General features: G+C 46.6%; 2 protein-coding genes across 5 annotated transcripts in view; one reads left to right on the plus strand and one right to left on the minus strand.

Annotated features, from left to right (window-relative positions):
- Positions 1–12,375, plus strand: part of C17H17orf50 (chromosome 17 C17orf50 homolog) — a 32,047-nt gene that overhangs the window by 18,048 nt on the left and 1,624 nt on the right. The window lies entirely within an intron of this gene.
- Positions 1–12,375, minus strand: part of LOC105485123 (matrix metallopeptidase 28) — a 42,315-nt gene that overhangs the window by 13,110 nt on the left and 16,830 nt on the right. The gene's annotated exons all lie outside the window — the stretch shown is intronic.

The raw sequence follows: 12,375 nt of genomic DNA on the forward strand, positions 1-12,375 counted from the left end.
GGGCCCATGGCATATACATCCTGCCCAGTCTCACCTCTTGTCTTTTGCCCAAGAGGGTCTATAAGCTATAGCAGAACCAGTCCTGGGATTAAAGTCAAAAGGACTTGGACTCAATTCCAGGCCACCACTAACTAGCTGATGATCTCAGGCAAGTCACTCAATATTTCTGAACCTTTGCTTCCTTATGCCTAAAACTGGGCCACTAGTACCTGCCCTGCAGTACCTACTGGGCCAGTGGTACCTACCCATATCTTATGGCATCGGTAGGAATCTAGCAGGACATGCTAGACAGTAGAGTAACAGGCTCTGGAATCAGGCCCACCTAGGTTTGAATTCCAACTAGTAAGATACTTCTCTAAACCACAGGTTTCTCAACTGTAAAGTGGGCGCAATACTAGTACTTACCTTACAGGCGTTTTTTGTGTGTGAGGACTAATCACAAGAGTGCTTATAAAGCACTTAGCACAGTGCCTGTCACATAGAAGGGACTCCATACAGAGTAGCTATCATAATATGTGTTATGTGCATATACACTATTCATATGCATCCTGAAACAACTACATTCTCTAGAATATCTTCTGGTATTGATTAGGAGCTAATCAGGTGCTAGCTCTGCCATGGCTGGGTTGTGAATTGTCTAATTCTGGCTTTAAAAAAAAAACAGTTATCTTCCCCACCAATGTAGATATATTTATTTTGTTTTTGTTTTGTCTGAGATGGAGTTTTGCTCTTGTTGCCCAGGATGGAGTGCAGTGGTGCCATCTCGGCTCACTGCAACCTCCACTTCCTGGGTTTAAGCGATTCTTCTGCCTCAGCCTCCCAATTAGCTGGGATTACAGGCATGCGCCACCACGCTTGGCTAATTTTTTGTATTTGGTAGAGATGGGGTTTCACCATGTTGGCCAGGCTGGTCTTGAACTCCTGACCTCAGATGGTCCACCCACCTCAGCCTCCCAAAGTGCTGAGATTCCAGGCATGCGCCACCACACCCGGCCCAAATGTAGCTCTATTAAAGGTCCTAGAACAAGAAATGCACTTACCACTAACCTTATAATTGATATAAAAACTTGACTCTCTAAAAGATGTATTTTTTGAATTAGAAAGCTTCTTTTAGTCATTCATTTGTTAATTAATGCAGTGTACTAGGTACCCTGCTAGGTATAATAAAAAATAAGACATCCCTAAGCCAGGCACAGTGGCTCACGCCTGTAATCCCAGCACTTTGGGAGGCCGAGGTGGGCACATCACCTGAAGTCAGGAGTTCAAGACCAGTCTGGCCAACATGGCGAAACCCCATCTCTACTAAAAATACAAAAATTAGCTGGGCATGGTGGCGGGCACCTGTTGTCCCAGCTACTCTGGATGCTGAGGCATGAGAATCACTTGAACCTGGGAGGCAGAGGTTGTGGTGAATCAAGATCACACCACTGCACTCCAGCCTGGGCAACAGAGCGAGACTCTGTCTAAAAAAAAAAAAAAAAAAAAAAAAAAAAATAAAAAAAAGGAAATAAATAAAGGACATAAATTGGTACTATGAAGAAAAGAAACCAAGTGATGTGACTGAGAATAATTTAGAGAAACTTCACATCGGAAGGTCAGGAAGGGGTCGAGTCTCTAAGGAGCTGATACATAATCTGAGTCCTAAAGAATGAGAAGCTTGCCATGCAATGAGGTGGGAAAGGGTGTTCCAGACAGAGGAAAAGGCAAATTCAAAAGCCCTAGGCTAAGAATGACGGTGTCATGTTTAAGGAACAGAAGGAAGGCTGGAGCACAGTAAGTGTGAAGAAACAGAGTGTGAGATGAAGTCAGAGAGAGAGGCAGGGCTGTCAGCCAGGACAAGAAGTGTAGGTTTGTTTTAGTCCTGCTGATGGATTAATTGGTGGGGAATGAAAGAGAGAAATCCAGGATGCTCCTAAGTTTTTGGCTTGGAAGGTGATGCCATTTAATGTATGAGGAAGTCTGCAGGAGGTACAGATCGGGGTGCCTGGGGATAAGATTACCCTGGAGATTTCAAAGTGGCACTGGCTGTGTGATCCTAGAGCTCAAAGCAGCAGCCTGAATATTTCAGCATGTGGGTGACATAAAGCCATGGACCAGGACGAGCTCCTCTGGGGAAATTGGTATAATTGAGAACATCTCAGCGTCCAGGTGCCTTTGACTCTGCCTGCCCTAACATACCTGGAAGCTGTTGTCTCAGTAATCAAGTGATTTGAAGCCAGTGGAGAGAAAAGTGTGACTATTATTCTCACCTGTCACCAGTTCTACCCTTTGGGCAGATGATGCACTTGGCTCTCCGCTTGCCCTTCTCACTGATAAAGTTACATAAATGTCACCTTAGATGAAAAAAGAATGTTACCTCAGCTGCATAATTCCACACGGAGAATTCCTGTACCTACATAGTCTCAATTTTTACCCCTCCTTGTTGTGCTACCTATACAGAAACAATTTTCTGTCTTCTTCTCTTACCCCCACTTTTCTTTGCTGTATTTCTTTTTTCTTTTCTTTTTTATGTTTTGTGTTTTAGAGATGGGGGTCTCACTACATCACCCTGGCTGGAGTGCAGTGGCTGTTCCCCGGCATGATCATCGCACACCACAGCCTCAAAGTCCTGGACTCAAGTGATCCTCCTATAGCCTCTTGAATAGCTGGGACTACAGGTGCTGCATGCCACCATGCCTACCATGCCGTCTTTCTCTCTTTTTTTTTTTTTTTTCTTTTTTTTTGAGACGGAGTCTCACTGTGTCGCCCAGGCTGGAGTACAGTGGCTGCGATCTCGGCTCACTGCAAGCTCCGCCTCCTGGGTTCACGCCGTTTTCCCGCCTCAGCCTCCCGAGTAGCTGGGATTACAGGCACCCACCACCACGCCCGGCTAATTTTGTTTTTGTATTTTTAGTAGAGACAGGGTTTCACCGTGTTAGCCAGGATGGTCTTGATCTCCTGACCTCGCAATCCGCCCGCCTCATCCTCCCAAAGTGCTGGGATTACAGGCGTGAGCCACCACGTCCGGCCACTATGCTGTGTTTCTTAATTTAAAATAATTCCAGTCATAGCTGCTGTCTTAAGGAAAATGCACAAGTTGGCAATGAAGCTAGATACTAAGACCAGCAAACCCTTAAATCTTTGCAAGTATCCAACCTCCCCTTGTGGATTTAACTCACATTCATTTTCAGCAACCTCCACATCCTCTTTTCAATAAAGTAACTTTTCATAGACTCCTCTTTCTAGATAACTTTCCCAGTCCATTTCATTGTTTTTCTGCATTAATTCATTAGTATTTCAGAACTATTGTTTCCTTTTTTCCCTTTGCAAATGTACACTATTTTTGGATGCATAATGGATAAAAAGTGTTCTAGTGGCTTAATTTGGGAAGTTATTTCCTGCTCAAAATCGTGTGGCATCACGGTATAGCCGCCAGGTTTGGGAATGAAAATCTGTTCCCAACCCTGACTCTGCCAGATAACTGGGGACAAATTATTATTATTTTTATTTTTTTTTATTTTTTGAGACGGAGTCTTGCTCTGTTGCCCAGGCTGCAGTGCAGTGGCCTGATCTCGTCTCACTGCAAGCTCCGCCTCCCGGGTTCCCGCCATTCTCCTGCCTCAGCCTCCCGAGTAGCTGGGACCACAGGCGCCGCCACCTCGCCCGGCTAATTTTTTGTGTTTTTAGTAGAGACGGGGTTTCGCCGAGTTAGCCAGGATGGTCTCGATCTCCTGATCTTGTGATCCGCCCGTCTCGGCCTCCCAAAGTGCTGGGATTACAGGCTTGAGCCACCGCGCCCGGCAGACAGAGGACTTTCTAAAGGTAGCCAGGGAATTAATGTCTCCTTAGAGGCAGTTGTGCTAGGTGAGTGACTTGGGAGAGACCAGGTCACAGGTCGGCATGGCTGGCACTCCCTTGTGCCTCTCTCCACAAACACACCCAGCCCTTATCAGGGAGTTGGCTCTGGTTCTGGAACTCTGAAGCCTTGGCCAGAGTGGGAGGGAGGGGAAATTAACTGGCGGCGTCTCCTGTTTCCTGGCTGGGCTGCTGTGCCTAGTACTCTGGCAGGCAAGGTGGGGTGGAGGGCAGGATGGGGGTTGGGAGTGAGGGCCTTTTTCAGGGGTCGCTCAGAGGGGAAGTCCTGGGCCTTTCTTCCTAACTAGCCTCTGGGACCCTGTAGGGTTGCAAGGCAGAATTAAAAGTCTCAGTAAGCAGAATGAGCATATGCCTGGGACACCAGCCAAGCAGAGCCACTGAAAGAATGAGAAAAAGAAATTTTAAGCATTTGACATTTTATATTTCTATAAAAGCACTGAAGTGGCTGTGCACAGTGGCTCATGCCTATAATCCCAGCACTTTGGGAGGCCGAGGCAGGTGGATCACCTGAAGTCAGGAGTTCGAGGCCAGCCTGGCCAACATGGTGAAACCCCATCTCTACTAAAAATACAAAAAATTAGCTAGGAGTGGTGGCCAGTGCCTGTAATCCCAGCTACTTGAGAGGCTGAGGCAGGAGAATCGCTTGATCCCGGGAGGTGGAGGTTGCAGTGAGCTGAGATCACTCCATTGCACTCCAGTCTGGGGGGCGACAAGAACAAGACTCTATCTCCACAAAAAAAAAAAAACAAAAAAGGCACTGAAGTATTATAACAGGGATTATCAGGATTTATGGGCTCTCTTATATTTTTATGCTTAACATGCGTATATTCCAAAAAATTTCAAACACATGCAGGAAGGGGCTCCTGCTCCTTACTGATGTCAGGGCTGAGTGCTCTAACATTCTGTGGGGTGGAGGCAGATCCACATCCCCCGGGTGAGGAGGTAGTGGGGCTGAAACTCCCTCTGCTCCTGGAAGTGTCCCTAACCCTTTTCTGTGAGGCTTTTTTCATGCCTCAGTTTTCCCCTGCAAAGGCGAGAGAAATGGTCTACTCTGCATGGGAGAAGGAGCAGGACTGTGGGGTCAGGGTGGAAGAGTGGAAGCATGACAAAGGGATCCCAGGAGAAGACACAAAACTGGGAGGTGGAGCTCCAGTTCTCATCCCAGCTTGACCACAAACCCTCTTGGGGGTCATTTTCCTTCTAGGCTTCCATTGTCCTGGGGACTTGTTCAGTGGTTCTCTTAAGGACTCTCTGAGTTCCATCTGGGATCATCCCTGCCCCACTTCATGGAGGCAGGGTCTAGACTGCTCCTCCTGGCCTTGAAGTTCAAGGACCAGGTTTTCTCTCTTCTCTATTTTCCACCCGTCCTCTCTCTTAGGGAGCCCAAGCCTTGAGCTGAATGGAAAGGAAGCTGGAAGGCTGTGCCCCTTAGGTGACTCACCATACTCTGGCCTAAAAGCTTGTGCCAACATGCCTTACCCCCTTGGTTAGGGCTGGGACCACTTTCCTGGGGAGTCACCTCTGAAAGTCCCTGGGAGTGGCTGTGGAGTCCGGGTAAAATGGAACTAGTTCTCCCGGGACCCAGCCAGCTTGGTGGAATCACACAGTGCTAGGGATTTTATGCCTGCATCAGTCCTGACTTGTTCTGGGAGGGTGCATACAGCCAAGCCTATTTAGTGCCTGAGGGAAGGGAAATTTTGGCCATTTCTGCGCAGGGCAGGACCAATGATGAGGTGTAGCAAGATGAACCCAAGACCTGAGTCAGGAAGTCTGCATCATTGAACTGGCAGGGCAAGGGCACTGGACTGAGAGTCTTGAGTTTTATTCCTGGTACTATGGCTAACTGTGTGTTCTTAGGCAAGTCCTGTGCCTCTCTGGGTTTCAGTTTCCTCCTCTATAAAATTAGGAGGTTGGATTATTCTTATCATTTTTGAGACGGAGTCTCACTCTGTCACCCAGGTTGGAGTGCAGTGGCGAGATCTCAGCTCACTGCAAGCTTCGCCTCCTGGGTTCACGCCATTCTCCTGCCTCAGCCTCCCAAGTAGCTGGGACTACAGGTACCTGCCACCACGCCCGGCTAATTTTTTTGTATTTTTAGTAGAGACAGGGTTTCACCGTGTTAGCCAAGATGGTCTTGATCTCTTGACCTCGTGATCTGCCTGCCTCGGTCTTCCAAAGTGCTGGGATTACATGCATGAGCCACCGCGCCCGGCCAGGAGGTTGGATTGTTAGAGCTCTAATATATATTCCAGCTCTATTCATTATTCTAGCCCTGCTTCTGCAACTGACTGTGTAAGCTAAAACAAAGTTACTTAATCTCTCTGTGCCCCAATGTATAAAATGGGAGAAAGAACACTGTTTACCTTTCTCACAGGAGCATCCTCAACATCTAAGAAGATGGTTTGGGAAAGCTTTATGACAGTTGCCCTATTAACAATGTTATTTTTACCTCTATGGTCATGGAGCTTTATTGCTGGAAGGGACATTTGGTAGGTGAGTGTGTAGTACTCACCTTCTTCTTTTTTTTTTTTTTTTTTTAGATGGAGTTTTGCTCTTGTTGCCCAAGCTGGAGTGCAATGGCGCAATCTCAGCTCACTGCAACCTCTGCCTCCTGGGTTCAAGGGATTCTCCTGCCTCAGCCTCCCGAGTAGCTGGGATTACAGGCGTGGGATTACAGGCATGTGCCACCATGCCAGGGTAATTTTTTGTATTTTGTTTGTTTGTTTGTTTGTTTGTTTGAGACGGAGTCTTGCTCTGTCGCCCAGGCTGGAGTGCAGTGGCCGGATCTCAGCTCACTGCAAGCTCCGCCTCCCGGCTTCATGCCATTCTCCTGCCTCAGCTTCGCGAGTAGCTGGGACTACAGGCGCCCGCCACCTCGCCCGGCTAGTTTTTTGTATTTTTTAGTAGAGACGGGGTTTCACGGTGTTAGCCAGGATGGTCTCGATCTCTTGACCTCGTGATCCGCCCGTCTCGGCCTCCCAAAGTGCTGGGATTACCGTCTTGAGCCACCCCGCCCGGCCTATTTTTTGTATTTTTAGTAGAAATGGGGTTTCACCATGTTAGCCAGGCTGGTCTCGAACTCCTGACCTCAGGTGATCTGCCCACCTCGGCGTTCCAAAGTGCTGAGATTACAGGCGTGAGCTACCATGCCCAGCCAGGACTCACCTTCTTAGACATCCTCCATATCACAGAATTTCAGCAGCAGAAATGAAATTAAGAATTTAAAAATTGCCAAATGCATGCAGAAACTGTCACTTTACCTATGATATACTCCATCTCATGTTACATTTTATTATTATTTTAGTTCTCATAGTGACTATTTGAGATTGTGCTTATCATTTAAGTGTATCTTTGGCATTATTAGCCAAGTCAAGATGCAGAGAATGGCAAGGGGCAGTGGCTCACGTCTGTAATCCTAGCACTTTGGAAGGCTGGGGCGGGAAGATTTCTTGAGGCCAGGATTTCGAGACCAGCCTGGCAACATAGTGAGATCCTGTCTCTACAAAAAAAAAAAAAGAGAGACGAATGATAGCTGGTATTGTGCCTTGATGTGTTCTATATATGAAAATATCGGGGCCGGGCATGGTGGCTCAAGCCTGTAATCCCAGCACTTTGGGAGGCCGAGGCGGGCGGATCATGGGGTCAGGAGATCGAGACCATCCTGGCTAACACGGTGAAACCCCGTCTCTACTAAAAATACAAAAAATTAGCCGGGCATGGTGGTAGGCGCCTGTAGTCCCAGCTACTCAGGAGGCTGAGGCAGGAGAATGCCGTGAACCCGGGAGGCGGAGCTTGCAGTGAGCTGAGATTGCGCCACTGCACTCTAGCCTGGGTGACAGAGCGAGACTCTGTCTCAAAAAAAAAAAAAAAAAGAAAATATTTTCTGGTAGTCAGGAACACAATAAGCCCTAGACAACTGTAGAGCTTTTTGAAGATATCACACCTTCTTTGAACCTCACAATGACCTTGCAAGAATATAGACAGGACAGGTGTTGCTATTCCCATTTTAAAAATGAGGAAATTAAGTCTCAGGGGAGTGTAGTGTCTTACCAAAGTGACCTAGTGTGTGACAGAACCAGTACTCTAATCTGAATCTTCTGACATCTACCCTAGGATGTTTTATTTTACATTTAAACAAGTGACTCAGAGGCTTTAAAACTAAAGGGGCAAGGGCCAAGCTGCTGTCTCTACTGGCGAACTGACTCTCAAGAAAAAGGTCAAACAGGGGTGTTTCTGGCTGGATTTCTCTTATCTGCTTTACAAGAAAGTCCAGGGTTAGAGCAGAGAAAAGAAGTTGCTCAGGCAGTGGGCGCTGGCTTTCAAATGGGGGCTGGGATCCTGTTTTCCATCACACCCAAAACAGGTTGTTTAACAGGCCACAGGCATTGGACTGGACTGAAGCATGTTTCTGCGTAAAGACAAACATCTGCTACCAGAATGATCTGCTTTCACTCTCTGGCTCCTGGGAGCTAGTGAAGACCTCAGGGCAGTGGGGTCAACTCAGCTCCTTTCCTTTATTTTGGGCAAAGGCTTCCCCTTCCCTTCCCTCTGCCTGACTCCCTTTCTTTTCTCCTTCTTTCCTTTGTCCTTCATTTTTCTTTTCCTTTCTTTTTTTTTTTTGAGTCAGAGTCTTGTTCTGTTGCCCAGGCTGGAGTGCAGTGGCATGACCTCGGCTCACTGCAACCTCTGCCTCCTGGGCTCAAGCGATTCTCCTGCCTCAGTCTTCCGAGTAGCTGGGATTACAGGCGTGCACACTGTGCCCGGCTAATTCTGTATTTTTAGTAGAGATGGGCTTTGCCATGTTGGCCAGGCTGGTCTCAAACTCCTGACCTCAAGTGATCCACCTAACTTGGCCTCCCAAAATGCTGGGATGACAGGTGTGAGCCACTGCACCCAGCCCCTTTGTCCTTAGTCTTATAGTCACAAAGTTCTGTCTGGATATAACCTAGATACCTCTTGCTATAATCCCTCCTCCTTCTTCTTTCTCTCTCTCTGTCTCTCTTTTTTTTCTTTCTTTCCTTTTTTTTTTTTCTTTTGAGATAGGGTCTTGCTCTGTCGCCCTGGATGGAATGCAGTGGTATAATCACAGCTCACTACAAACCTTGACTTCCCGGGCTCAAGTGATCCTTGTACCTCAGCCTCCTGAGTAGCTGGGACTACAGGCATGTGCCATTGTGCCTGGCTAATTTTTCAATTTTTATAGAGATGGAGTCTATGTTGCCCAGGCTGGTCTCGAACTCCTGGCCTCAAATGATTCTTCTACCTTGGCATCCCAAAGTGCTGGGTTTACAGTCATCATGAGCCTTTGTGACCAGCCCTCCTTTCATTTTCTGTCCTTAAGGAAGATGGAAAACAGTAGCCAGTTAGTCTTTATCCAGACCACATCTTGTACTCTTTCTCTAATGCCAAATAAATATACTGTGTGGACTCATGGTTCTCACTAGACTTGTGGGGCTAAGTTTAGGGCACAAAATAATGCCTTGATCAAGGGTGGGTTTAAGGAGATATTTTCCAACCATCTCTCGCTGCTATTAGGGTCATGCTTCCACTCCCCAAATCCTGGTAATCTGCTAGACAAGTGCTTTTCCACCAACTGTGGTCCTCTAGAACCCTTCAGAGCCTCTTCTGCACTTCTCTTCACCCTGTGCCCATGAGTCACTGAGCCGAGTTCTTGGGAACAGCTTCCACACCCAGGCTTCTGGGTTTCTGACTCACGAAAAGTCAAATGAATGGCTCTGGGGTATGAGAAACAGACACTGCATCTGGGGGTGGATACTCCACAGAAGCTCCAGTGTCTCCCTGGAGAAACAAACTATCCAGCTCCTTGTACTGGCACACTGGGAGTAGCTGTACAGATATAGCTAGACCACCCAGTGGAAGGCAGGTCCTGAAACTACTGCCTGGCTGTTCTAAAGAAGGTCCAAGCAAAGCAAATATTAGATAGATCCCTTAGGAATCTGTGTCACCCAAGCACAGGACAGTGTCTGGCTTGGAATGGGAGTGGGGGACAGGGTGATGATGTCATCCGTTAATTCTCAATCTTGCAACTCAGCAGTGTATGCTCTTCCTACTTACTAGTGCTGTCAGCAGCTCTAGTTTTCCTAAGTGGGCAACAATGAACTTGTTTGTTCACAACACAGCTTTGTAAGCAGTTAGTCTCCTCCCTGGCAAAGCCCACTCTGGAAAGGCCTCGACTTTGTTACATTGTGTGCACACAGGGGACACATAGAGCCATGTACACAGGGTACAGGAATACACCCAGAGACTTGAGAACACAGGCACATCCAGACAGACAGACATGGACACAAAGGCAGATGATGTAAACACACACACAAGCACACACATACATAGAGGCACAAGCATACAAGCACACCAAAGCCAAACAGTGTTAGAGCTAGAGAGAATCTTAGAAGTCATTTAAGAAATTTAGCCCTCTTATGTTACAGGAGAGGAAACTGCAGCCAAGTGAAGGAACTACCTATGATCACACAGCTGCTTTTTATTATTTCTTTCTTTCCTGTGCCCTTTTGGTTTAATTTGTTCTTTCTTCAGATTCTTAAAGTGGAAGCTTAAATCATTGACCTAAAATTTTTCTTCTTTCTTACTATAGGAATTTAAAGCTGTAAATTTCATTTAAACTCTGCTTTAGCTGCATCTCACAAATATCGATATAAATGTTGTATTTTCATTATTATTTAGTTTCATTGCTCTGATGATTTCTGAATCAACTCATGAGTAATTTAGGAGTGTGTTGTTTAATTTCCAAATATCTGGGGCTTTGCTAGATGGCTTATTGCTACTGATTTTAAAATTAGTTCTGTTTTTGGTAAGAAAACACAATTTGCAGCATTTAATTTTTTTTTTTTTTTTTTTTTTTTTTTGAGACGGAAGTCCCGCTCTGTCGCCCAGGCTGGAGTGCAGTGGCCAGATCTCGGCTCACTGCAAGCTCCGCCTCCCGGGTTTATGCCATTCTCCTGCCTCAGCCTCCCGAGTAGCTGGGACTACAGGTGCCCGCCACCTCGCCCGACTAGTATTTTGTATTTTTTTTTAGTAGAGACGGGGTTTCACTGTGTTAGCCAGGATGGTCTCCATCTCCTGACCTCGTGATCCGCCCGTCTCGGCCTCCCAAAGTTCTGGGATTACAGGCTTTAGCCACCGCGCCCAGCGTTTTTGTTTTTTTTGTTTTTGTTTTTTTGGTTTTTTTTGAGACAGTCTCGCTCTGTTGCCCAAGCTGGAGTGAAGTGGCGATCTCGGCTCACTGCAACCTCCGCCTCCCGGTTTCAAGCAATTCTCCTGTCTCCGCCTCCCGAGTAGCTGGAATTACAGGCACACACCATCACGCCCAGCTAATGTTTGTATTTTTAGTACAGACGGGGTTTCACGATGTTGGCTAGGCTAGTCTCAAATTCCTGACCTCAAGTGATCCACCCGCCTCAGCCTCCCCAAGTGCTGGGATTACAGGCATGGGCCACAGCATCCGGCTTTTTTTTTTTTTTTTTTTTTGAGACAGAGCCTGGCGCTGTTTCCCAGGCTGAAGTGCAGCAGCACAATCTCCGTTCACTACAACCTCTGCCTCCTGGGTTCAAGAAATTCTGCCTCAGCCTCCCGACTAGCTGAGATTACAGGCGTTTGCCACTATGCCTGGCTAATTTTTACTATTTTTAGTAGAGATGAGGTTTCACCGTGTTGGTCAGGCTGGTCTCCAACTCCTGACCTCAAATGATCCTCCTGCCTTGGCCTCCCAAAGTGCTGGGATTACAGGCATGAGCCACTATACCTGGCCTTTTGCAAAATTTAAATTTTTTAAATGAACTGAGACTTATTTTATGGCCCAGCCTAATGGTCTCAGTTGGTAAATTATTGATATGCACCTGAAAAGAATGTGTATCTGGAGTTCTCAAGTGTGGTTTTCTATCAACATCAATTAGGTCAAGAAGGTTTACAGTATTGTTCAAGTCTGCTACATCCTGAATGATTTTTTTTTGTCTATTTTTTCTATTCTTTATTGGGAGAGTAGTGTTAGAGTTTCCAACTATCCAGTTCCAAAAGGCCACATATAATATGATCCCATTTATATGAAATGTCCAGGATATCCAAATATATGTACACAGAAATTAATCTGTAGAGGCTGAGTATGGTGGTTCAAGTCTGTAATCCCAGCAATTTGGGAGCCCGAGGCAGGCAGAACATTTGAGGTCAGGAGTTCAAAACCAGCCTGGCCAACATGGTGAAACCTCCATCTCTCACTTCCCACTTGACACATCCCATTTCCCAGTTCGCACTGACATTCCAATTCACAAATGTATTAATTTTTTTTTTTTAATGTGTAGAGACAGGGTCTCTCTATGTTGCTCAGGCTGGTCTCAAACTCCTTGGCTCAAGCAATCCTCCAGCCTTGGCCTCCCAAAGTGCTGGGATTAAAGGCATGAGTCACTGTGCCTGGCCACAAATGTACTAATCTTACAATAGCAGAATTCCATTTACCTGCCCCCACTTGCCTTGTGCCATTGTCATAACTGT

The sequence above is a fragment of the Macaca nemestrina genome, chromosome 17 (assembly GCF_043159975.1).
Source record: "Macaca nemestrina isolate mMacNem1 chromosome 17, mMacNem.hap1, whole genome shotgun sequence".
NCBI classification, from domain to species: domain Eukaryota; kingdom Metazoa; phylum Chordata; class Mammalia; order Primates; family Cercopithecidae; genus Macaca; species Macaca nemestrina.